Raw genomic sequence first — 10,937 nt, 5'->3', positions numbered from 1 at the left:
GTTTGTGGGTCACTCGGATAAATGCAGTAATTCGTGAGAATAGGGTATCCTATAGTTATAGTATATTAATAAATAATCTGTACAAGAGACAGTTGCTTCTTAATCGTAAAATACTTGCACAAATAGCTATATTAAATAGGAATTGCCTTTATATGATTTCCAATGACATTATCAAATAAGTAAATTGGAAAGAATCTATGAAATATTTTACATGGAATTCCTGAAGAAGGAATTCCGGGAAGGTAGAATAGAAATTAGTATGATAAAATATGATAGAAATTAGTATGATAAAATATGATGATAATATAATCAAGTATAAAGTAGTCAAACTGAACAAAAACATTCAATAAAAAATTTCTTCTTACCCAACTCGTTTTTCTACGACACGACACTCAAATTTGATTTTCGGATTTTTGAACAAAACATTAATCTAGGTTTAAATTAAATTCGGATTTGAATTTTGATTCAATTGAGGAGTAAGCCTATTTTTCTGGTTCTAAGATCAGTAGTTATAGTGACCAGCTCGCTTTTCAAATTGTTTTTCATTATTAAGAAAAGGTAACGAAGATAAAATACGAGCTTGTTTTATAGCAATAGTAATTAATCGTTGTTGTTTTAAACTCAATCTATTCACCCGTCTAGATAATATTTTCCTTGTTCACTAATAAATCGACTAATTAAACTCATGTTTCTATAATCAATTCGATCCCCTGATTGATCGGGGCAAACGCCTACGAAAAGATCGCTTGGACTTAAGAAAAGGCCGTTTGGATTTATCCATGGTTTGTTTATTCCTTATTTCGAAAATCATTTCGCCCAATTGGATCAAAAATGATTTAGAATTAAGAAATAGGATTTTGCTTGTTTATTTTATATTTAAATATATATATATAATTTATATATAATTTTAATATATGTTAATATATATTAATAATATATTAACATAACATATTATATATTAATATGTCATTTATGTCATTTTCATCTTCTTGTAAAGGTAACACGCAGGCGACCGGTTCCGTCTATTTCTTTATCTCCGTGAATTGTATGTTTGTAATAGGGATAGAATTTTCTCAATTCCAATCGACTAGGCGTATTATGTCGATTCTTTTGAGTAATATATCTGGAAATACCTGTTGATTTTTATTAACACTGTTTTGAACACAACTAGTACATTCTAAAATAACCCTTACTCGGACATCTTTACCCTTGGCCATGAACCTCCTTGGGGTTTTTATTCACTCAACTCTTCGATTTGATCCGAAGTGAAGAAGAAAGGAACGAAAAATATAAGTTGCTAACTCGAAATCCAATTTTGAAAGATTTCATTGCAACTAATATAGTAATAATAAGTAATACAAAGATTCTAAACTATATTTAGATTATAAGTTTAGATTAGAATCACAGTACAGTATTTCATTTAAGCATCTTGTATAATACTGTTGCAATAATCAAATTTCTACTCTCTCTTATCTTAATTTAATAATTTAATTGAAGTTAGTTTACTTTACTTGAAGCTGGGGCCCCAAGTTCCGAATTTTACTCTTGCTGCGGCTGAATCCACTTTTATTCTTTTTCTTCTAACTTATTCTAATTAAATAAAAAAGAGGAGGGGGCAGTAGTCACAGATATTTAATTGTATCTCTAATCTTCTTCACCCCGCACGCGCACGTTGATAACTAGAATGAAAAAAGGGAATGTCAACGCATCCGGGAAAAACGATTGATCTCAATCAATAGACCTGCTAAAGACGCAAACCATAGAGTACTTATTACCGGTGCCACAGATAGATATGTTTTTAGATCTCGCATTTAAAACCCTCCTTCTTTATTCTTTATTGTTATTGTAATAAATAATGTTTATTTTATTGTAATAATATATAATGATTATACATATATAATCAGACGTATATGTAGTTAAAGGACACTTGCATTTGTTTTGTAAGCAGAATCTCTAATTCAAACTAAAATGTACAACAATTTGCTAGATAAGATTTCTTCTTAAACAAAGAAAAATGTCCTCCTGAGCATTCACGAAATTTACGTAAGTTTATTATTACGTAAGTTTATCATTATATTTTATTATTACGTAAGTATATCATTATATAATAAGATATAATAAGCGATATTATTATATAATATATGAATATAATATATGATATGAGATCAAAAGAAAAGTATACCAATGGAGAAAATGAAATAAGTATGGAAACAAACGGTATTCTTTACAATAACATTGTAAACCAATTGAAAGGGATGTAGCGCAGCTTGGTAGCGCGTTTGTTTTGCAAAAATGTCACGGGTTCAAATCCTGTCATCCCTACCTATTACTTCGTCTCTGAGTAATAACGAGGGATCAATTGAGATCAATTAAACTTGGCCATACTTAATCTTTTATTTTTATCATATTATATATGATAGTATAGGCATTCAAGATATATTGGAGTAGTTAAAAAGAATCTTTTACTTACAGTCTGATTTTTTGTGATTGGGATAAGAAAGCGCTCTTAGTTCAGTTCGGTAGAACGTGGGTCTCCAAAACCCAATGTCGTAGGTTCAAATCCTACAGAGCGTGATTCTGTTCTTGTTTTGTTAGGTCAAATTTTATACAGAAAAAATGAAGAGAATTGAATTTGACCTCCTGTGGATTAAAGAAAAGAGGAGGTCAAAAACAAGGTGTTAATTAATTAATTAATTAAAGGTCCAACTGATCACCACGCCTGTATTGTAAATATGCAGTTATGAATAATCCGGCCAAAGTAATAGGAATTAGACCTAAGACGATTCCAAATAGAAAAACTTCAATCATTTCAATTTATTTGAAAAAAGGGGGGTGAAAGGTAATATCTATCCTTAAATATTAATCCATATCGCCCATAAATCTCAATAAGAAAAATCTCAATAAGCAAGAATTGAAAATTAACACGGTAAAGAACTAGAGAATAGATGGAATACTGCCGAAAAATTTCTTTCTTTATAAATTTTTTATAAATTGTTCATTCAATTTATCAAATAAGTCGTATCTTGCTCAGACCAATAAATAGAACTGAGGTTATAGTTAAAGCCGCTAGTAGAAAACCGAAATAACTAGTTATAGTAAGCATATAGAAACTAAATAAACCTTTTATACATATACTTGTAAAGCAAAAGTACTTTCCTAAGTTCGATTTTTGAAAGATAAAGATACGAAGATAAACAAAATACCAATTGAAAGAAAAGTTCAATTGAGCACTTTTTATTTATTTTTATTTATCAATCATTTATCAATCATTATCATTATAGATTATAGACAGCACTCAAAAAATAGAGTGATATGATATAGGTAGAGAAAGAAATCAATTTATCATCTATGACATCCGCTTATATTCTCTTGATTCCGAATCGAGAGATTCCTTAGACAACTATAGAATAAAATAGAAAACTAATATTACAATAATTAAATATTAATTTATTAAATAATTAAAATAATTAAATAAATATTAATAAATAAATAAAATAAAAATATTAATAATATTAATAAAAATTAATAAAAAACTATGTTGTATAACTTCATTCAAAAACTTTCTTGAATCACTACGGAAATTACTACAAAATAAAAAATAAAAAAATTGGAACATTATTTCTATTTTGATAGTTTCTTTTAGTTTATTTAGTTTATTTATTTAGTATTTGTATATTTGTATCAAATTTGTATCGTTTTTTACATTTTAAAATGAAAACGACCTCTATTTTTCTTTAGAATACCTTTTCCTTTTTACTTTTTTTTTTTTTACTTTTTTCTATTTTTATTTTAAATTTGAATTTAACTTATTAGATTTATTAGTTGATTCATTCACATAATATCTCCAATCCAATACAATAAAATAAGAAGAAAAAAGTATCGCACGATCAGATCACCAAAAAGAAAATCTTTCTTTTGTTTTTGTACAACTAGATTCTAAGACTAGTAATTTCAATTATCCTTTTCTAGATTTTGCATTTTCGTCCCATATTATATTAATATTAAAACGAAAAACATGTAGTTAAGTGTCAAGAAAGACCTTTTAAATCTAATACACAAATACGTGCATCACGAATATTGATTATTACAATTATTTTTCCTTGTTCTCTCTTCTCTTCATCGAATATTCTCTACTATTGGTACTTGTTAATTTAATAGATGATTAACCAATTCCTTAAAATGAAAACAAAATGAAAAAAAAAGGGGGGAGTTGGGATTCCAACAAAAACTCTTCTATAACCACAAAAGCACAAAAGTTTTTGATTTCACATCCATTCACATCTAATTGAATTGCGGAAATATGATAATCTCCATGAATTATTATTGTAACCCGTTGAATTCGCATTTTACCCGACCTTATCTTATGGTACACAGTTCTACAGCAACAAGAAAAAGAAAAGAAGAAAGGGATTATCTAAGATTTCATTTCGATACTGATTGAAGTTGCGTTGCTGCGTCAGAAGAAGGATAGCTATACTGATTCGGTATACTTTAAAGAAACCTTTGGTACAATATTGACGATCTCACAAAGATTCAATTTCAGTGAAATTGCATTTACTGATCTCATCTTTTACAGAATCGATCCCTTTTGATTGTACAAGAATATGTGGAGCTCAGTATGTCTGGAAGCACAGGAGAACGTTCTTTTGCTGATATTATTACCAGTATTCGATATTGGGTCATTCATAGCATTACTATACCTTCCCTATTCATTGCAGGTTGGTTATTCGTCAGCACGGGTTTAGCTTATGATGTATTTGGGAGCCCTCGTCCAAATGAATATTTTACAGAGAGCCGACAGGGAATTCCATTAATAACTGGCCGTTTTGATCCTTTGGAACAACTCGATGAATTTAGTAAATCTTTTTAGGAGGCCCAATGACCATAGATCGAACCTATCCAATTTTTACAGTACGATGGTTGACTGTTCACGGACTAGCTGTACCTACCGTTTTTTTTGGGGTCAATATCAGCAATGCAGTTCATCCAACGATAAATCTAATCCCAATTAATTATAAAACTATGACACAATCAAACCCGAACGAACAAAATGTTGAATTGAATCGTACCAGTCTCTACTGGGGGTTATTACTCATTTTTGTACTTGCTGTTTTATTTTCTAATTATTTCTTCAATTAATAGAAGAAGAAGAAAATAAAATAGTAGAATAATAAATAAGAATAGGAATTCTCTTATCCCATCGGAAGGATATCATCTAATAATTATCTATGACTGTTTATGTCTCTAGCACGACCACTTGATTAAATGTGGAGGGAAGTGGATAAATGGCCGATACTACTGGAAGAATTCCCTTGGATAATAGGTACTGTAACTGGTATTCTTGTGATCGGTTTAATAGGCATTTTCTTTTATGGTTCATATTCCGGATTGGGTTCATCCCTGTAAGTAGTAAGTAATCGGGTGAACTGAGTTGTAGACATGAAAGCGTAGACTCAATGGACCCCTCCTTCTGTCTGATTCGAGGCCGAGGGGTCCATAATAATCATAATACTTTATTCGTATTTTATACAAAAATCAATTTTATACGTATAAAATTGAAAAGGAAGTTATGATAAACCTAGAAAAACAGAAGCTAAGAATAGTAATCTTTGAGGAATGGGATCAAGAATCGTTATTATTTTGACACAAGAAAGGGATGTGGCAAATTCTTTCTGTGTCGAAGACTAGGAAGACGAATAAAAAAAAAAATAATACTTCCTAGAATCCTTTGTTCTCCTCATTTAGCCTTTGCTTTTCCGCTTACTTATCTTATGCTTAGTATCTAGTCAAATGGGATTCTATTAGAATAGAAAAAGCTATTGATGCACTCTATGACAGTTAAATCGGACAATAATAAGATAATCACACCGCTCCTGTTTTATTTAGATTCAAAAAATTAGATTAAAAACACAAAAAGGGATAAAGTCAAATAGTCTTCTTACCAATATACATATTATGACTAGAAATGCGGTACAAATAATTCAAAAATCTGGTATAAAAAATTTTTAATTTTTAAAAAGCAAAGAGCTTTTCATTTTTTTTGATCATATATAATTACCAACTGTTATTCGTTTTAAGAACTTGATGTTGATAAATTTACAGATCTAGAAATTCATTTCGGACAATTGAACCTTCTCAAACTGTTTCTTTTAAGAACCAAAAGATTTGTGCCAAAATAACTGACGCCAAGAAGAACAAAAGGCCTTGGGCACGTAATGGGTCTTAAAGTACCATTTCGAATCCCCCGACCAAATCCACCCACATTAGGATTACTCGTTAATGGTTGATCAAGTTTGATGGATTCGCCTTCTGAAACAAGAAGTTCTGGTCCTGGAGGTATAATATCAATCACTTGACGTCCCTCTGACGCATCCGTTATGGTTATTTCGTACCCCCTTTCTTTTCGTATGATTTTGCTTACTATACCTGCTGCTGTAGCATTATAAACCGTATTGTTACTCTTGCTCCTGTCGGGATAAATCTGACCCTTCCCTGTTTCCGCCTACATATATGGGATATTTGAAAAGTGAACATCTTTCTTAGTGGCGGGGTCCGGAGAAAGGATAGGAAAGGTAATTTCACTATATTTGACCAGGAACAGGACCTATCACAAGAATATTTTTTTTGTGGGCGATAACTCTGAAAAGACAGATTTCCCATCTTTTCTTTCATCTCTGGCGAAATATGATTAGAGGGGCTAATTCAAACCCCTCAGGTAAAATAAGAACAGCCCCCACATTCAAAGCCCCTTTACCATTAGCAAGAACTTGTTTCAGTTGCATATCATAAGGAATTCGAACGACTGCTTCAAATACAGTATCAGGAAGTACCGCTTGTGGAACTTCAATATCCACGGGTTTATTAGCTAAATGACAATTGGCACATACAATACGGCCAGTTGCTTCGCGCGGATTTTCATAACCCTGCTGTGCAAAATGGGATATGCATTTGAAATGGATGCACAAGTTATTATATATATCATGAGCGATACGGAAATGGAACGAGTAATCTCTGCTTTACCCAAGAAAGGTCTTCTAGTTTGCATGGTCCAATCATTGATCCTGAAAATTTCTACAATAAAATTAGGTAGGTCGCTAGTATAGTTCCCTATCCACGATACTGCTATTTACTGAAATTTTTTACTAAAATAGAAAATATAGGAAGAGAATCCCTTGGATGTATAGAAAAAGAAATATATATATATTAAATAGAGGATTTTGTTTGATAGATTTTGAATGTTTTGCTTTTGTATTTTGTACAAAATAACAAACATTCTAATTGATTCATGGATCATTTTTCAGTCATTCATTGAATGATAAATCACTACAAGTGACGGAGATACGCGATTTAAATAACGGAAAATCAAATATTTAAAAATTGTATCGAGGATGACTGGAAAAGTGGAAACAAGGCCAGATATAATTTGATCATTATGAGCAAACCCAAAATCTTTGTAGACCGAGCCAATCATTAGTTCCCAACCATGGGGTGAATGGAATCCTATACATAAATCGGTTAATAAAAGAATGAAAAAGCTTTTATTGTGTCGCTTAAATTATATAGGAATTCTTGAACCCAAGAATTAAGAATAATAAGTTCTTCATTACTTAAAATAGAATAACCACTTAGAATAACGAAACAGATTATATTTGTCGAGAAGTGCAAAATCGTATGGATATAATCCTCATTGTGCATCTTGATCAATTGATTGTTTCTTTGTGAATTCCGATACGAAACTTTTGTAGATGTGTTTCCGGATATTCCTTTATCATTTCGTCCAAGCGAACGAGTTCCTCTAATTCTATGAACTTTTCTAGAATACTTTTTCTTGAATATCATTTACAAAAGTTTCGGATTTACTAGTATTACACCAATTAATAACCCAAGATTCCAAACTTTTATTAAATAAAAAGAGATCCACCAGGGCAAAAAACTATAGCTGTAAGATATAGAAAGGAATAAATGTTTTTTCATTTTCGTCTGTGAATTTTTAATGAACCCACCTCCATATGATCTAATATTTTTATCAAGCATAAGTTCTATTATGAGGCTTTGAACTTATGAATCTATTCCCTATTTTTTATTTGTGAGTCAGCGGTTAGTCCTTGAATTTTGAAAGAATACAAAAAAAATATTGTTTCTAAGTATCTTAATTGCTCAAATTCGGATTTCTAGATGAAAGAATTCCGTTCTATCAACAAAACAAATATTTCGAAAAAATGGCTAACTTACCCATATTCCACAGGAATAATTTAGAAAGATTTTTGAAGAATATTGTGATGTGATAATCAAAAATGAGTGGCAAAAGCAAAATAAGACAGAAAAGTTATCATTCTAGGTGGTCCAGCCCTTTGTTCATTAGGGAGGACAAAAAGAAAGATAACAAGAAACGTCGAGAAAGGAAAGATAATTTACAAGATACGATCTATCCATATCTAATGTATCAATTTCAAATATTGATTCAAATATTGAAAATTCAAAATTAAAAGAGAATTTCTTTATTCTATATTTTATTCCGAAATGCTTTGTTTTGATCTATGAGATGGGTCTATTATTTCGATTTATTACTTGTTTTGTTACTAAATTTATTGAATATTGAAATTGAATTTAGATACGCATAAAAAAGGTTTGATTTTATTTTAGAATTGTTCCGTATATATCCGTATATATATATATAATATATGTCTTCTTTGGTTCATCAATATTGTATTGTGAAATTTCAGCTAAGTTATGCTATAACTATAAAAAACGAAGACTCTTGGATTTTTTCGTTCCTGTTAAGAAAATGTTCATTCTTCAGCTCATTTCAAAATACTTCAATTGGTACACGCAAAAATAGGCCAATTCCGCTACCTTTGCTCAATCTCTCGTGGAGTCAAATTCTCATCAGTACGAGTCAAAGGAATGGACCCTCGGCCCTGGCTCATATAAAGGACACGCCGAGCAAAAATACCTCTCACTCTATTCTAATAGACTGAATATCCTTCATAAGGAATCGGAGGAAGATGCGACGATTTTTCCAGGGAATCCCCAGCGAAAAATACACACTATTCCTTCTTTTCTATCGAATCGATCATAACCACTACCTACATTCCACAAAATTGTGCACCACAAATAAGAACTAATAAATAGACCGGCGATCCCATAGAAAGACATCACGATCCCTTGTGGAAAAAAATTATTTGCTGAGACGGAAATAAAGATATCCAATTTCTGCCAAGATAACTGGAAATTCCAACCAATAAAAATCCCAATGAACCTAAAAAGTATAAAGGCCCAGCAGAAATTACTTGTTTTATGAGACCCCGCTATAAGTTCTATCCATATACGTTCTGATCGCCAACTCATACTAGATCCAGTTGTTTTTATTTGAAGGGAGACTAGCCCAAATGAATTTGACTTTCTTTTTTTTGTTTCCGAAGTAACTTTCATCAACTCGGATTATTCTGGTGTGAATCTTTAGGAGGAATTCATCGAATTCGTTAGATTAAAAAAGAGAGCTCAGCCCCCATAGGATCCCCTATCTGCACATATATAAAAATATCAGCTTTGCTTTGCATTTCTTTCAGGCATCCGCCACAGTTTCGATTTATTTTCAAATAGTCCATTTACTTATATATCATATATCATATTTACGTCTGCATAAGAACCCTTTCATTTTCATTTACGTTTGAAGGAGCTGCTCGTATGTTATATCATATTATACTAAACTAAAGAGATATCCGTATTATATCTGTATTATATTATGATCCAAGTCTAAGTCTTGAAAAAAAAAGAAATGAAATCTACCCCGTTAGACCTAATTGGATCTAAAAATCTTGTTTTTTGAACATGAAGAGATAAGGAAGCCATCGCAATTGCCGGAAATACTAAGCCTACTAAAGGCACAAAAATGGAGGGTAAGCTGTTGAGAATTGTCATAGAATGGGCACCTCGATTTAATATTTGTACCTGTTATTTCATTTTTTTTTATTATATATTGTAATTATATTATTTTTATATTATATTATTTTGAATATTTTAATATATATTTAATATATTTTAATATATATTTAATATATTTATATTTTAATATATTTATATATTTTCATTATTTTTTTTTTTTATTATTATTTATTATTATTATAATTATTTTTTTTTTATTATTAATTATTATTTTATTCTATTAATTTAATAATTTAAATTAATAATTTAAATTAATTATAATTATATTTATATTAATTATTCTATTATTAGTTATTTATTAGTTATTTAGTTATTAGAAAGATTTCTTATAATCATTAAAATTGTATATAATTATACTAAGTATATCTAAGTGAGTATATATAATATAATAAAGTGCAAAGAGCGTAGAACTAACTAATGACTTATTCATATTTCTACATGAAATATGATAATCCATTTATTTGTTATTCTTCTTTATTATCTTTTTTTTTCTTGTCTTATAACTTTCATTTTTCTTTTTCATTTTTTAACTTTACTTTAATAGAAAATAGAAAATATTTTAATATATTTAATATAAAATAAAAAAAAATAAAGAGTTTTCCGATTATAAATTCCCCAAAATTGTTATAATTTAGAATCCGTCGATTTTTTTTAGTAAAAAAAGGGATTCCCAGGAGATATATAAATATGCAAGACTCTATATTTTCTATGCATAGGTAAGAAAAGAACATGAAATTCGTTTTATTTATTATACCTTGCCCATTTTTCACGGAAAAAAGAATTCACTCTTTCTGTTGATCTTGTTGATAGAGGTTTCTTAATTAGTAATCAGAAATATCGGTAAAAAAAATTATCTACATGATTCTTTCTACAATTTACTCTTATGTTATGTCACAAAAAATCAAAAAATTGATTTTTCCTTTGATTCTGCTAAAAAATACCTGTTCGCCAGAAATAAAAATGAATTAACTAATTTTAATTTAATTAACTCA

At 29.8% G+C, this 10,937-nt stretch overlaps 1 non-coding gene and 1 pseudogene across 1 annotated transcript; one reads left to right on the top strand and one right to left on the bottom strand.

The window, feature by feature from the left end:
- The first annotated feature begins 2,500 nt into the window (after window positions 1-2,500).
- TRNAW-CCA lies at window positions 2,501-2,574 on the top strand. Its single transcript has one exon. It is a non-coding gene; the product is annotated as a tRNA-Trp (tRNA).
- A 3,423-nt stretch (window positions 2,575-5,997) lies between these two features.
- On the bottom strand, window positions 5,998-7,183 carry LOC125368800 (annotated as a pseudogene).
- Between the last annotated feature and the right edge of the window lie 3,754 nt (window positions 7,184-10,937).

Source organism: Ricinus communis, unplaced genomic scaffold, assembly GCF_019578655.1.
Source record: "Ricinus communis isolate WT05 ecotype wild-type unplaced genomic scaffold, ASM1957865v1 Ctg19, whole genome shotgun sequence".
Classification (NCBI taxonomy): domain Eukaryota; kingdom Viridiplantae; phylum Streptophyta; class Magnoliopsida; order Malpighiales; family Euphorbiaceae; genus Ricinus; species Ricinus communis.
The sequence above is the reverse complement of the archived record's forward strand: the minus strand, read 5'-3'. Positions and strand labels throughout refer to the sequence as shown.